This window comes from Thamnophis elegans, chromosome 12, assembly GCF_009769535.1.
Source record: "Thamnophis elegans isolate rThaEle1 chromosome 12, rThaEle1.pri, whole genome shotgun sequence".
Lineage (NCBI taxonomy): Eukaryota > Metazoa > Chordata > Lepidosauria > Squamata > Colubridae > Thamnophis > Thamnophis elegans.
Window position 1 is genome coordinate 10821505 of NC_045552.1, and position 16981 is coordinate 10838485.

General features: G+C 42.4%; 1 long non-coding RNA gene across 1 annotated transcript; it reads left to right on the forward strand.

Moving 5' to 3' along the window:
* Positions 1–7507: 7507 nt before the first annotated feature.
* LOC116516181 lies at positions 7508–15990 on the forward strand. Its single transcript, XR_004256314.1, has 2 exons — positions 7508–7575; positions 15935–15990. It is a non-coding gene; the product is annotated as an uncharacterized LOC116516181 (long non-coding RNA).
* The last annotated feature ends 991 nt before the right edge of the window (positions 15991–16981 follow it).

The following is a 16981-nucleotide window of genomic DNA, read 5'->3' on the forward strand; positions in this document are numbered from 1 at the left end:
GACTTCACGGTAGCAATAGCACTCATACTGTTTTACAATTTCTCCACAGAAATTGTATATTGCCCGCAACTATCTGAGTCCTTTTTTGACCAATCTTGGAAGGATGGAAGGCTGAGTCAACCTTACGCCCATCAAGATCGAATTTCTGGCTGTGGGCAGAGTTAGCCTACAATACTTATTCTAACTACTGCATCACCATTGCTCTTCAACACCTTCAGTTTTATTGAGGCAAGTGTGCTTCTATGTGGTATCATGGTTAGACTATTGAATCATGGTAAAGTGAAATCCTTAGAGTTCAAAAACCCATTGATCATAAAACACACACTGGTGATATGGGGCCCGTTACTTTCTTTCAGCTTAATCTTTTTCACCAGGTTGATGTTGAAGGGATAAAATAAAGATGGTTTCTTGTGTGTCATCTTGAGCTCTTTAAAAGCAGGGATGGATGGATGGATGGATGGATGGATGGATGAATGGATGAATGGATGAATGGATGGACAAATGAATGAATGAATGAGGCTGCTGGATATTTCTCTGAACTACTGTATTTTCTGGAGTATAAGATGCTCCGGAGTATATTGGGGTGGGGGTGGGGGGAAAGATGCATCTTATACTCCAAAAAATAGGGTAATCCTACTGTGGGCTTTCTATGCTTTTTGCAACACCCAGGGATATAACTGACTGCCTTATCTTTGAAACACAATGCAATGTAAGAAGATGTGGCCAGCTGGTCTGAAATAGAACCCATCATCATTGTAAATTGACAAAGTGTTCTTATTATTTTTTTATCATCAATACTTTTATTAGCAATTTTGCAGCCAAGATTTATAAAGTGGTGTATAACCAAAGGCATCCAATTCAGGAAGTTATCAAAACAGTATTTGTGACGTGTCATGGTTGAATTCAGAGGAGCTTCATGAGAACTTAATTCCTTTGCTGTACACAGTTTCAGTCAATAGCAGATTAAAGAGCCATGACGGTGAAAATCCCTTCCTATTTAATCCCCTGGGAAAGCGGGCAACAAATATTGATAGGATGGATCGGCAAACATTTAAATGTAAAGTTCTGAGAAAGGCTAAATAAAAAGAAAAAAGATTCTGGAAATACTTGGAGCAGAAAATGGCCTAAGGGCTAAAAGTAGAGAAAAATGATAAAGGCTCTGAAACTGCTCTGGAAATTTAGATTTTTTTTTTTTTAGATTTTATTAAGAATTTATATGCCGCCCTTTTCCCTGGAGGGACTCAGGGCGGCTTACAATAATGAGGGGAAGGGGGTGCAAGACAAGACTTAAAGGAAAAAAAAAAATCGTGAATAAAAGAAAATTATCCATAAAAACACAACATTCATTCAACATTCGGGCGGGGTGAGAGTAATCCTATCCCCAGGCCTGACGGGATAGCCAGGTCTTCAGGGCTGTGCGGAAGGCCTGGACTGTGGTGAGGGTACGGATCTCCACGGGGAGGGTGTTCCATAATGTCGGAGCTGCAACTGAGAAGGCTCTCCTCCGCGTAGTCGCCAGTCGGCACTGACTGGCGGATGGAATTCGGAGGAGGCCTACTCTGTGCGATCTGATGGGACGCAGGGAGCTAATTGGCAGGAGGCGGTCTCTCAAATAGTCAGATCCACTACCATGGAGCGCTTTATAGGTGGTAAGTAGGACCTTGAAGTGCACCCGACGATCAACAGGTAGCCAGCGCAGCTCACGGAGGATTGGTGTTATATGGGCGTACCGTGGTGCGCCCATAATCACTCGCGCGGCCGCGTTCTGAACTAGCTGAAGTCGTCGGATGCTCTTCAAGGGCAGCCCCATGTAGAGCACATTGCAGTATTCCAGCCTAGAGGTCACAAGGGCTCGAGTGACTGTTGTGAGAGCCTCCCGGTTCAGGTAGGGCCGCAACTGGCGTACCAGGCGAACCTGGGCAAATGCCCCCCTGGTCACAGCCGACAAGTGATGCTCAAAACTCAGCTGTGAATCCAGGAGGACTCCCAAGTTGCGGACCCTGTCTGAGGGGTGTAAATTTTGCCCCCCCAGCCTGATTGTTGGAACATTAGCCAAATTTTTGGGAGGAAAACACAACAGCCACTCGGTCTTTTCCGGGTTGAGTACCAGTTTGTTAGCTCTCATCCAGTCTTTAACAGCCTCAAGGCCCCGGTTCATCACGTCCACCGCTTCATTGAGTTGGCACGGGGCGGACAGATACAACTGCGTATCGTCCGCATATTGGTGGTACTTAATCCCGTGCCTCCGAATAATCTCGCCCAGCGGTTTCATGTATATGTTAAATAGTAGGGGGGACAGAACCGAGCCCTGCGGCACCCCATAGGTTAGGGGCCTCGGGGACGATCTCTCCCTCCCCACCAACACCGACTGCGACCTGTCCGAGAGGTAGGAGGAGAACCACTGTAGAACAGTGCCGCCCACCCCCACCTCCCGCAGTCGTCGCAGAAGGATACCATGGTCGATGGTATCGAAAGCCGCTGAGAGGTCGAGGAGAACCAGGATGGACGCGTGGCCTCCATCTCTGGCTCTCCAGAGATCATCGGTCAATGCGACCAAAGCGGTTTCAGTGCTGTAACCGGGCCTGAAGCCAGACTGGAAGGGGTCAAGATAGTTAGCTTCCTCCAAGGTACGCTGAAGCTGTAAGGCCACCACCTTCTCAACAACCTTCCCCAGAAAGGGGAGGTTGGAGACTGGACGATAGTTGTTAAGAACTGCTGGATCCAAAGACGGTTTCTTCAGGAGGGGCCTCACCACTGCCGCCTTAAGCGCGGTGGGGAGGTGTCCCTCCCGAAGAGAGGCGGTAACAACCGCCTGGATCCAGCCTCGTGTCACCTCTCTGCTGTTGGTAGTCAGCCAAGAGGGACACGGGTCCAGTATGCAGGTGGAGGAACTCACAGCTCGCATAGCCTTGTCCACATCCCCAGAGGCAACATCCTGAAACTCAACCCAGAGATGGTCTACCAAGTTATTCCCCTGTGTCCCGGAAATACTCCCATCCTAAATTATGTTATAAGATAAATGCTTAGTTGAAAACTATGCGTTAGACTGTAAGAAACCCAAACGGCCCAATTTTTCCTAAAATAGTTTTCCATTAAGAAGTATATCAAACTCAACTTCTCTGGTCTTTGGGAGATAAGACTCAAGCAGACCTTAGCAACCTTTTTATTCCTTTTAACAACCCTGGGTGTCAAACGGAAAGCCCATGGGCCTGAGATGTGGTCAGATCCAGCCTGTGGCCCAGTGGTGGGTTTCAAATTTTTTTAGAACCTCTTCTGTAGGTGTGGCCTGCTTTGTGGGAGTGGCTTGCCGGCCATATGACCAGGTGGGAGTGGCTTTCCAGCCATGTGACCGGGTGGGAGTGGCTTGCCAGCCATGTGACTGGGTGGGCCTGGCCAACTTGTAAAATGTGGTGAAACTCACTTAACAATGCTCTTGCTTAGCAACCAAAATGTTGGCTCAGAAACTCTGGCATTTGAAGCACATAAGTCTTAAAGCTGTCAAGTTACAAGACCCTTGCACCCCTAACCCTTTAGAAAAAAAAACCCAGGGGTGTTCAAACTTGACAGCTTTAAGACCTGTGGACTTCAACTCCCAGAATTCCTCCTCTCGCTCTTCATCTTGATGATGTGCAGACGGGTGGGGGGGAGGGAGCTGGAACCGGTTCTAAACGGCACTGTCGATTTGTGGAACCTCTTCTATAGAGGAGGTTAGAACTGACAGATACCCACCCCTGCTGTGGCCCCATCCTGGAAAATGTAAGGAGCCGGTCTGCATCATTTTAGCCTGGTCTACCTGTGTTGCTTCGGCCTGGTCTATTCAGTGCAAAGGGGAAACATCGAGCCAGCATGGCTTCAGCCCGGTCTATCCAGTGTGAAAAGGAAACATGCCAGCAGTTTGAGGAGTGGTGTCAAGCTGGCCACACCCACCCAGTCCCCAAGGACAACCACAGCCCTGATGCAGCCCTCAATGAAATTGAGTTTGACACCCCTGCGGTAATCCCTTGTATCGGGGTGCAATTGGGGCGACTAAATGGAGTTGAGCATTTACTAGCTGGAGGCCCTTCCTGATGCCTATGCAGAGGTCACAGCGGGTATTTCCTCATCCAGAGAGAGAAACATCTGCTGCTTTCTGGGATTGAGCTCAGAGCCCACTGATTATGAGGTGAGAGCGCCACTTCTAGGCCACCAGAACATAGCAATGTGTTTCCAAAAGTGTAAGACTCCACTTCCTTCAGAAAAAGTTTCTTCCAAGTAAGTGTGCTTGAAGCTGCTTCAAACAAATTGCAGGTTGTCATGCAAACTGCAACTCAAATTACGAAAACTGCAAATATACGCTGTGTTTGGAATCCAGCTGTGATGTGAAGGAATTGCATTTAGATTTTTTTTTTTAAAAAAAAAGATAAATAAAATAAATATGTTCCAGAATGCTAATTGAATAAGTCATATGATGTGGATTTTTGAAATTTTAAAATTTAAAGATTAAGGCAATCCAAAAAGAGTTTTGAATGGAAATTTACACACCAGGTAAGAAATAATAATATCTGTCCATCTTGTGTTTTTTAGAGGTGGTATTCAGCAGGTTCTGATCAGTTCTGCAGAACCTGTATTGGAAATTTTGAGTAGTTCGGAGAACCGGTAAATACCACCTCTGACTGGCCAAACCCCATCTATTCTCTTCCTCCCGAGTCCCAGTTGATTGGGAGGCAATGGGTATTTTACAATATCCTTCTGCTGCCACGTCCACTGAGACACGCCCACCGAACCGTGCCCACTGAGCCATACCATGCCCCCCACACCATGCCACGCCCACTGTGCCAGGCCCACAGAACTGGTGAACAATTTTGAATCCCACCACCGTTGTTTATGTAAACTCCAGCCCTATAACTTCTTATGTGGGACTGTACTTCCTTGATCTCAGAGTTACATCAATGAAAAACATCCATCCAATTATACTGTCAAAGACCTCCGCAGGGAAATTTTCCAAAAAGGGTAACTTTCTGCAAACATATCAGAGAACACAATTTATGAAAGAGCATGGGAAATTCCACCAAATAAGGTGATGTAGGCTGGAGATTATTTTTTTTAAAAAGAGAGAGGATGCTCAAATTCCTTTAATTCTACTGGGGGGTGGGGAACTATAGCTTGCATCCCAACCTCAGTACTTTGATGAGGTGAATTAAATATCATTTTAAACAATCCAAACACTGTGTTACTGAGAACTTGTATTGACGCAAAAACCACTGGTAGCCTCCCTCCAGAAACCACAATGACTCAACTGGTCACTCCCATATTTGATTGAGTTTTAGATTCCCATCTATATATTAAGCCTGCAAAGGTGGCACTGGGATAGAGGCTCTCATCCACAGGTAAGTGGGGTACTCTAACGTTTTGCGAAATAAATATGGGAAGGTGGAGTCCTTGTAGGTACTGCCTAAATAGCAATAGCGCTCGGACTTATATGCCGCTTCGCAGTGCTTTACAGCCCCCTCTAAGCAGTTTATAGAGTCAGCCTATTGCCCCCAACAATTTGGGTCCTCGTTTTACTGACTTCGGAAGGATGGAATTTCCTGACGGTTAGAAAAAATTAATCCGTGGGATTGCTTGCCTTCAGAAGTTGTGGGGGCTTCAACGGTTTTAAGAAAAGACTGGACAGCCGCTTGTCTGGAATGGTATAGGGCAGGGCTGGCTAACCTTTTTGTTAATGCAGTGTGACCTCCCCCCCATGCTCCACCACCCCCGCATGACCCCCTGTGCTCCCTTGCCCATTTTTGGCTTCCGGGTTGGTGCAGGAGTCCTTCCAGGGCCAAAATGGGGCACAGGGGGCCACGCGAGGCCCAAAAATGCAATGTGAGTGCCCACAGCGCATGCGCCCCAGAGACCCAAAGTTATGCATGGTGGAGCTGGACTGGGGTGACCGCTGGCGTGCCTGCAGAGGATTCTGCATGCCACCTGTGGCACATTGGCAATAGGTTCGTAATCATGGAGATAGGGTCTCCTGCTCGAGCAGGGGGTTGGACTAGAAGACCTCCAAGGTCCCTTCCAACTCTGTCATCCTGTTATCTTCTGAAGATTATGTAATACAGGCTCTTCTTCTGGGAGCACCTCTTCCAAAATTCCCCTAATGGATGGGATTTCTATCCCATTATAGATTGCAGATACCAAGCTGGGGAAAACTCTGTAGCAGATAAATTCCCTGGAAATCTGACAATAATCTGAGATATTTTTTTTCCCCAAAAGAATGTGCACATTCTGAAAGATTTTCTATCTCTCTGTTCATGCAGCCTAGGACTGGGTTGGCTTTTTTATTTTTTAAATTTGTTGAACATGTACTAGATAACAGGTATAAGTATAAACATGGGCACGAAGAAGGAATGAGTGCAAGTAAATGAGGATGGTAGGACAGGGACGGTAGGTGCAATGATGCGAGTATGTACGCCTCCTTTTACTGACCTCTTAGGAATGGGGTGAGGTCCACACTAGACAGTTTAAGATTGAAGCTGTGGGGGTTAGATAATGTAACAATGGAGTCAGGTAGAGAATTTCAGGTGTTGACCACTGTTGCTGAAGTCATGTTGGTATTTTTGGCAACTGCAGCACACTGTGTGCTCATATTTAAGTGATTGTCTGCTACGACTCCAAGATCCCTCTCGACAATTATTGCTAATATCATAATTGCTTATACTGTCACTTTAAAAATGACCATTTGAGAGACATGTTTACTTTCCCTTACTTCACCCAAACTTATTCAGATTCTCTCAAAAGCCTCACGAGGACTAGTCCCTTAACTATAGGCTGCAACACTGAGGCATTTTCATATATTTATTGGCTCTGACCAAAGTTGGGTCATGTATTTCATATAGTGTGAATTATACCAAATAATCACACAAAGATGTGCGGGAACATTTCAAAAAAATTATTTCTGGTCAGAACTAATGCCTTAAAGCAAGCGCACCAAATCTCCTCACAACAGGCATTGTATGCAATTCATATATTACATCGGCATTTCTGATTGGCTGGTTAAATTTACCTCACCGGCTACCTTATCTTTTGGCGGGCTTTTTAATCTCTGGGTTGATTTGCCTAACACTCTCAAGGGGGCGCCTAATAACACACTATATGTAACCCTTTTCCCTTCTAGAAACTTCTAGCCTCCCTTGTGTTGCCCTCCCATTGATACCAGTGTCATCATATTGAACCAAATATTCAAAAAATAGAGAATATTTTTGGGGTGGCTTTAAATATCACTGACTGATTATTGATCTGCTATCAAATTTGTGCCATTTCTTAATGACCACTTTGATTTTCTCTGATCTTCCATGGGTGTCCGAGCGTCAGGCTGCAAGGCGGTTTTGCTATGCACACAAACTAATTATCATCTTTTCACCTTTAAAATTTCATACCAGTTACATTAATGATGTCTGCATGGTGACAGCTGGGCTTCGTTTCCCCAGTGGATCTGGGGGTGCAGGATGTGTCGGTGCAGGGAGAAAAAAAAATCCTTAATCTCTTCTCCTTTTGTAGGTATGGCACTGAGAAGACTTCTGCTCCTTTTGGCAGGTTTGGCCCAAATCTGTGGTGAGTAAACTGGACTGTTTGATGTATATTTCTGTTATTTCAAATGCATGGAAGGAATTTTGGGGTGTCTCTGTATTTGCCCACCCATGGAGGGAATGCTGAGCTTGGAACTATTTCTCCTCAAGATCGTTTTAAAGTTACTCTCCCTCTAGCACAGTGATGGTGAACCTCTGATGGGGGAAGCCCCCCTCTTAGAAGAATGAAATATTTTGGGAAGTATTAAAAAAGGCAGAATATTATACTTCCCTAAATGAGAAATAGAGAAACGTCCTCTTAAAATCCAGAAAGGAGACTCAGTCTTCCCACCCACCTCCCGGAAACTGAGGAGGCCACCTTTTTAAAAATGCAGATTTGGTAATCCATTCAAGACAGGACTAAAACCCCAAGGAAGGCAGGATCTACGATTAATTGTCTTTGTTAAACAAGATGGGGAAAAACCCAAGGAAGCCAGCACTTTTAAGTGCATGTTTCTCTATTTCTCATTTAGGGAAATGAAATATTCTGCCTCTTTTTAATACTTCCCAAAATATCTCATTCTTCTAGGAGGGGGGCTTCCCACACGTGTCAAAAGTGACACATAGTGACATTTTGGGTGACACGCCAGTTCGCAACCTCCAAGCGTGCCCCTTTGTTGCAGGGGTTTTAGAGGCTGTGGAAGTGAGAATGAAGGGTGAATGGAGAGTCTCTGAACGGGGTGTGCTTTTGCGTGGTTTTGAAGGCTGCAGAGCCTTCGCCAAAGCCACTTCGAGAATGAAGGCCTGGTGAGTCCTGGAGCAGGTTCTGTTAGGCCGCAGAGGCCTCTCCAAAGAGAGAAAACACCACCTAAAGGTAAACAATGTGCTCACCTTTCCCCTCAGGTAAGCTCCTGGGGAGTCCTAAGCAGCGTGGAAAATTGCGCTGTTCCCTAAGGCAGCCTTTTTTGAGGGGTACTAGAGCCAAAGGTGCTTTTAAAAAGCCAACATTCTTGGGGTTTTTTTTTCTCCTTGAAAATGTAACATCCAGATAACTACAAACACCATAAATCTTTCTATTCCGCAACCTTCAGTCAGAACGGAAGAAGCTTCTTGGATGAGAAGTGAAATGTTTTCAAGGAAAAAAATTAAATCCAGTTGCCTTTGGAACACACATTTGGGACAACCATGACCTGGATAATTGAGAATCTCCATAGACACTAGAATTGAAGTTAAGGCCCAGATCTCTACGTCAGGCCCAGCCTTGGCCCTGCCTCCCAGTAGGATAGCCTAGATGGGGGTCGGGGTGGGGTGGGAAATTGTCTCTGTTGTTTGAGGGAGGCATTTTGACACTGCAGTGTCAAGTTCGACATTTTTCAATTTTTTGACAGGTTTGCCATAAGTCCTTAAGCATTTAAATGTACTTGATCAGGAAAAATTACAACCCCTTCTTATCTATTGGGAAACTATTTGCTGTGGTTCTTTTTGAGCCGAGGTGGTGCAGTGGTTAAATGCAGCACTGCAGGCTACTTCAGCTGACTGCAGTTCTGCAGTTTGGCTGTTCAAATCTCACCGGCTCAGGGTTGACTCAGCCTTCCATCCTTCCAAGGTGGGTAAAATGAGGACCCAGATTGTTGTTGGGGGCAATATGCTGACTCTGTAAACCGCTTAGAGAGGGCTGAAAGCCCTATGAAGCGGTATATAAGTCTAACTGCTATTGCTATTGCTATTGATGGCCAAATGTTGGCTCTGGGTTGGTGCCTCAGTGTGATGCACCTGAATTAAATACCGAGACAGGAAGACCATTTAATTCATAATTTAGGATTATTATTATTATTATTATTATTATTATTATTATTATTATTATTATTATTATTGTACAATTGTATCACAGCGGCCAGTTGTTTCGCCGGATTTGGCATTGGTTACTAGTCGGGCCCCACCCAGGGGCCTAGGACGTCGTAACGTATTTTCGTAATATGCGTGCAGATCCAAGCAGTGCGGCTTTTTGCATTTGACTGATGGTGATTTTGTCAATTTTTAACTGTTTTAAATGTAATTCCAGTGCTTTTGGAATAGCACCCAGTGTGCCAATTACCACTGGAATTACCACTGCTGGTTTGTGCCATAGTCGTTGAATTTCGATTTTTAAGTCCTGTTATCTTGCGATTTTTTCATGTTCCTTCTCGGCGACCCTGCTATCACCTGGTATTGCGATGTCTATGATTGTGACCTTATTTTTCTCAACCAGTGTGATGTCTGGTGTATTATGCGCCAGTATTTTGTCGGTTTGTATACGGAAATCCCACAAGATCTTGACCATCTGATTTTCGGTGACTTTTTCAGGCTGATGTTCCCACCAGTTTGTTGCTGTTTTAATATTATAATTTTTGCACAAATTCCAATGGATCATTTGTGCTACTGAATTGTGCCACAATTTATAATCAGTCTGCGTGATTTTTTTACAGCAGCTGAGTATGTGATCAACAGTTTCATCAGCTTCTTTGCAAAGTCTGCATTTGGCATCATCAGAGGATTTTTCGATTTTGGCCTTAATGGCATTTGTGCGGATAGCTTGTTCTTGCGCAGCCAGGATTAGTGACTCTGTTTCTTTCTTTAATGTACCTGTTATTAACCATAACCAAGTTTGTTCACTGTCCACTTTATCTTTTATTTTTTCCAGAAATTGACCATGCAGTGCTTTGTTCTGCCAACTCTCCATTCTTGATTTTATCACATCTTTTCTGTATTCTTGTTTTGTCTGTTGGGCCTTCAGTAGATTTTTGTTCTTTACTTCGATTAATAGATGTTCTTGAGTGTCTTTTAAATAATCAGCCAGTGCATGTTTTTCTTCTTCAACTGTTTGCTTCACTTGTAATAATCCTCTGCCACCTGATTTTCGGGGCAGATACAGTCTATCAGTATCACCACGTGGATGTAAACTGTAGTGTATTGTCATTAGTTTCCTGGTTTTTCGGTCCAAAAGGTCCAAATCAGCTTGTGTCCAGTTAACTATGCCAGCTGTGTATCTTATAACTGGTATTGCCCAGGTATTTATGGCCTTGATTGTATTTCCACCATTCAATTTAGATTTTAAAATTTTCCTAACTCTGTTGGTGTACTCTCGCCTGACAATAGTTTTTACTTCTCCATGCTTGATGTTATCCAACTGCAGAATGCCTAAGTATTTGTAGGCTTCATTTTCTTTGCATTTAATTAGTTGGCCATTGGGCATTTCAATTCCCTCAGATGCAGTGATTTTGCCCCTTTTTATGGATACAGTGGCGCATTTTTCCATGCCAAACTGCATTGAAATATCGGTGCTGAATACTCGGACTGTGTTTGTCAATGATTGGATTTCTATTTCTGACTTTCCATAGAGTTTCAAATCATCCATATATAGTAAATGCGAAATTTTTTCAGCTTTTTTGGCTGTTTGGTAGCCTAATTTCATTTTTTTTAAGATTACTGATAGTGGGATCATTGCGATGATGAAGAGAAGAGGTGAAAGTGAATCACCCTGGAAAATTCCTTGCTTGATATTAACCATTCCGTAGCTCTCATTCCCTACTGCCAACTCAGTTCTCCATTGTTTCATTGCCTTTTCAGTAAAGGATGTAATATTTTTGCTAATGCCAGTTGTTTCTAAGCATTTTATGATCCAACTATGTGGCAGTGAGTCAAATGCCTTTTTGTAATCAATCCAGACCATATTCAAGTTCGTTTTTCTGTTCTTACAATTTTCTAATATCATTTTATCAATTAGAAGCTGATCTTTTGTGCCCCTGCTCCTTCTTTTGTTGCCTTTTTGCTCTACTGGCAAGATGTTGTTTGTTTCCAAATAATCCATCATGTTATCTGCAATAATGCCTGTGAGTAATTTGAAGGTTGTTGGTAAGCATGTTATTGGTCTATAGTTTTCAGGTGTTGTTCCTTTAGTTGGATCTTTCTGAATCAAGTATGTTTTTCCAGTTGTCAACCATTCATCAATTTGGCCCTTTTGTAAAATTTCATTCAGTTGCCTGGCCAATATTGCATGTAAACTGGTCAGATATTTGAGCCAGAAACCATGTAATTGATCCTTTCCAGGTGATGTCCAATTCTTTACCTTTTTAACTCGATTTTTGATCATCTCAGTTGTTATTTCTAATACTTGCATTTGTTTGTTGCCAATGCTTTTCTCAAAGTCATGTATCCACTTTGCTTCCTTGTTGTAGTCCTTTGCATTTTCCCACAATTCTTTCCAGAATTCAACTGTGGCCTGCTTTTCTGGTTTTTCACTTTTGGTGTCACCATTCACATTAAGACTTTGATAAAAACGCCGTTGGTCTGATCGAAATTGCTGATTTTGTTAATATTGGATGATTCGTGCCTCATATCTTTCAATTTTTCTAGCTGTTGCTGTTATCTGCTGTTTTACAATCTCTACAGCTTCATTGATGTTTCTTGTATCCAATCTATATCTTCTGATTAGCCTATCTATGATTTTGTTGTTTTTAAGCCGTTGCTCATGCATGTTCTTTAAGTTACTAGCATCTGCCCTTAATTTTTTGATTTTTTGTTCTAGACGGATTTTCCACTTTGGCTTTGATGCTTTTTCTGTTGTGTGACTAGGTACTTTAATTTTAATGCCTAGTTCGTTAGTGACTATTACAGCTGCGCTGTACATTAACTGGTTTGTTTCCAAGATGGATCCCGGTTCAATTGTTGAAAACACTGCATTAACCATTTTCATGATAGGGGCCAAAATTTTCTTAGGCACAGTTTTTAGTGATGGTAAACGTTGCCTTTCCTCATTAAGCAGAAAATGCTCCATGATCTTATCCTTCAATTCTTTTTGTTTTTGAGTTAGTTCATCAGTTGGTTCAGTGATAACTGGTTCTAGTGGTGGTGATGTTATTTCCTCCCTGAGAGCTTCTTCTGGGAGTTCTACTATAGTGTCTTTAGTTGTGTCTTGAATATCAGTTATTTCCGCTTGTGATATTGTTTTTTGGGTTTTGCAATTTGCCTGAATTTCCTCATGTTCAACTTCACTAAACACTTTATTCCGTATAATAAATCGCCTTTGATCTGCTAGTCGTTGTTCACTAACATTTGAATCTGGATATTGTTGTTTCCATAATTCATACATTCGCTTTAAATATCCTCTTTTTTCTGGCTCTGAGTTGTAGTAACAGGCCATTATGGCACGGTTTTCATCTGCACTATATTTTTGTCGTTTTGTTGGCTGGTCCACTTGTAGCCCACTTGTCGACGGATGTCCAGGGACCCCAACATCCGCCGCGGCCCTTGTTAACCCGCGCGACGACCGATGCGGTATGGAATTCTTATTCGTTTTTTTCACCATATTGTATGGGTTGGCGGGGTTTTTTTTACGGGACCAGATGCCAACCTGATCCCAACCTTCCTCCTTTCTCATCCGGGCTTGGGACCGGCAACGGCGGAGTTGTTGTTGTTGTTGTTGTTATTATTATTATTATTATTATTATTATTATTATTATTATTATTATACAATTGTATCACAGCGGCCAGTTGTTTCGCCGGATTTGGCATTGGTTACTAGTCGGGCCCCACCCAGGGGCCTAGGACGTCGTAACATATTTTCGTAATATGCGTGCAGATCCAAGCAGTGCGGCTTTTTGCATTTGACTGATGGTGATTTTGTCAATTTTTAACTGTTTTAAATGTAATTCCAGTGCTTTTGGAATAGCACCCAGTGTGCCAATTACCACTGGAATTACCACTGCTGGTTTGTGCCATAGTCGTTGAATTTCGATTTTTAAGTCCTGGTATCTTGCGATTTTTTCATGTTGCTTCTCGGCGACCCTGCTATCACCTGGTATTGCAATGTCTATGATTGTGACCTTATTTTTCTCAACCAGTGTGATGTCTGGTGTATTATGCGCCAGTATTTTGTCGGTTTGTATACGGAAATCCCACAAGATCTTGACCATCTGATTTTCTGTGACTTTTTCAGGCTGATGTTCCCACCAGTTTGTTGCTGTTTTAATATTATAATTTTTGCACAAATTCCAATGGATCATTTGTGCTACTGAATTGTGCCGCAATTTATAATCAGTCTGCGCGATTTTTTTACAGCAGCTGAGTATGTGATCAACAGTTTCGTCAGCTTCTTTGCAAAGTCTGCATTTGGCATCATCAGAGGATTTTTCGATTTTGGCCTTAATGGCATTTGTGCGGATAGCTTGTTCTTGCGCAGCCAGGATTAGTGACTCTGTTTCTTTCTTTAATGTACCTGTTTTTAACCATAACCAAGTTTGTTCACTGTCCACTTTATCTTTTATTTTTTCCAGAAATTGACCATGCAGTGCTTTGTTCTGCCAACTCTCCATTCTTGATTTTATCACATCTTTTCTGTATTCTTGTTTTGTCTGTTGGGCCTTCATTATTATTATTATTATTATACAATTGTATCACAGCGGCCAGTTGTTTCGCCGGATTTGGCATTGGTTACTAGTCGGGCCCCACCCAGGGGCCTAGGACGTCGTAACGTATTTTCTTAATATGCGTGCAGATCCAAGCAGTGCGGCTTTTTGCATTTGACTGATGGTGATTTTGTCAATTTTTAACTGTTTTAAATGTAATTCCAGTGCTTTTGGAATAGCACCCAGTGTGCCAATTACCACTGGAATTATCACTGCTGGTTTGTGCCATAGTCGTTGAATTTCAATTTTTAAGTCCTGATATCTTGCGATTTTTTCATGTTCCTTCTCGGCGACCCTGCTATCACCTGGTATTGCGATGTCTATGATTGTGACCTTATTTTTCTCAACCAGTGTGATGTCTGGTGTATTATGCGCCAGTATTTTGTCGGTTTGTATACGGAAATCCCACAAGATCTTGACCATCTGATTTTCAGTGACTTTTTCAGGCTGATGTTCCCACCAGTTTGTTGCTGTTTTTATATTATAATTTTTGCACAAATTCCAATGGATCATTTGTGCTACTGAATTGTGCCGCAATTTATAATCAGTCTGCGCAATTTTTTTTACAGCAGCTGAGTATGTGATCAACAGTTTCATCAGCTTCTTTGCAAAGTCTGCATTTGGCATCATCAGAGGATTTTTCGATTTTGGCCTTAATGGCAGTTATATCATGAAAAATTAGTCATCCAATAACATGTAAACATAAGGATTTTAAAAAAGAATTATATTCTGAATAAAAGTAAAAAAAACATTTGCAAGGAAAAATGTCAGAATGGGTATTGGTAAATATACATTTCAGAGCTTTTCCAAGTTTCAACAGCTTACTTTTTAATTGAAGTTTGGGAATAGTAAAAAACAAAAGTACATTTTTACAATGTAGCAAATAATTTGGACAGTCCTAGTTTCCTAAATAAAATGCTTTTAGTTAAGGCTTTTAATTACATACATACATACATACATACATACATACATACATACATACATACATACATAGTAACAGTTCCCCTTGGACATATGTTCTAGTTGTTCCTGACTCTAGCGGGCGGTGCTCATCTCTGTTTCAAAGCACTGTCAAGAGATGTCTCTCCGTGATCATGTGGCCTCCATGACTAAATGCTGAAGGTGCACAGAACTCTATTACCTTCCCCTCAAGGTGGTTCCTATTTTTTTACTTGCATTTTTATCTGCTTTCGAACTGCTAGGTTGCAGAAGCTGGGACAAGTAATGGGAGCTCACTCTGTTACGCGGCACTAGGGATTCAAACTGCCAAACTGATGACCGTTCTGATTGACAAGCTCAGCGTATTAGCCACTGAACCCCTGCATCCCACACATACATACATACATACATACATACATACATACATACATACGCATGCGTGCGTCCGTGTGAACACACGGACACACGCAAACAGAATGGATTACAAATTTTATATCGAGTGGCTCTCATTTTCAATTCAAAATTTCATTTAAAAAAACTAATAATCCAGGTTTAAATTTGTTGATCCATTTAGAAAGCACAGCACTGTGAAGAGCGATCTGAAGTTTACTTCTTCCTTGTGAGAACTCAGAAAAACTGCTGTCCAACTATGCAGTCCATTCAGACCAAAAATGTATTTTTTTAAAATAATACTTGCTCCTTTAAAGAACCACCAAGATGCTTTAGAGCAGTGGATGGGAGGAAGACTTGATAAATTGTTCTACAAAAGCAAACCGTTTTTATTATACCAGTTTCCCAAAATAGGCTATGCTCATGTGGTAATTATGATTAAACTTTACTTCAGCCAAATCTTTATGATCAGTCTTTATCTATCATCCTCAAGTTGTTAGGATCAGTCGATCATCTGAGGTGGCCACATAGAAATGGTAAGTTTAACAGAGTCAAATCCAAGGAGGAAAGTATCCTAATTTAATACAAAAGTAGATCTATCCACTCCTACAAGACCTTCTTTTTTTTTTTTAGGAACTTGTCATTTAAGTTCCCGGGGAAAGAGTTTTGTTACTGCCTTCATGCAAAATCACAATCCTGGGCAAGCTACTCAAAAGCTTGAGCTGTACATCTCTGGATATAATTTTGTGACAAATATTACAGTGTCAACAAGCAATACAATACTACACAAAACCATCAATGAAGGAGAAGTCATTTCCATTCAATTACCACAGTCCTTAGCGATGGAGGGGAGTGACAAATTTAATAAGACGGTGCTGATCGAAGCTGACCAAGACATTTCTGTCATCTCCTACAATTACTTGCCTTTTACAAGTGAGGGAACAATCACCTATCCCATCCACCAGCTGGGACAGTTATATTATGTGGTCACCCCCACAGGAAATGGCATAAAAGAATTCGCTATCATAGCCCATGAGGTTCTCACAAAAGTGACAATCCACCTGAAAGGCACTGTGACATACAAAAGTAAGGTTTATGGTCCTGGGTCCATCTTGATGACTGACCTCAAGGCCTTTGAAGCAATTCAGCTGCAAAGCACAGAAGATTTATCAGGCACCAGGATTGAGTCGACCAAACCTGTGGCTGTCTTGAGTGGACATACCTGTGTTTCCAAGTTCACATACTGTGATCATGTTGTTGAGCAGCTCCTGCCAGTTCAGAGCTGGGGAACCACCTTCATCGTCCCTCCTGTTCCTTTCCAGACACAATATGATATTGCGTATATTGTTTCTGCAGAGAACACTTTACTCAAATATCAATCCAGCTCCAAGAAAGAATCTCGTCCTCTGGTGGCTGGAGAAGTGGTTCAACTTGAGATCCCGGCCTCTCAACCACTTTTTATCTCTGCTGATGCTAGAATCCAAGTCGTGTTTTTTTTCACTGGTGCCAAAAGAGGAGACAATTCCTATGACCCTTTCCTCATGAACATCCCTGCCATAACATGCTATTGCAATTCATACCGCATTTATGGAATGAAAAACTTTACTAATCATGCCATGATTATAGCCAAATCCTCAGAATCTGGTAGGATCACAATGGAAGGCAGGACGATCCGGTGGT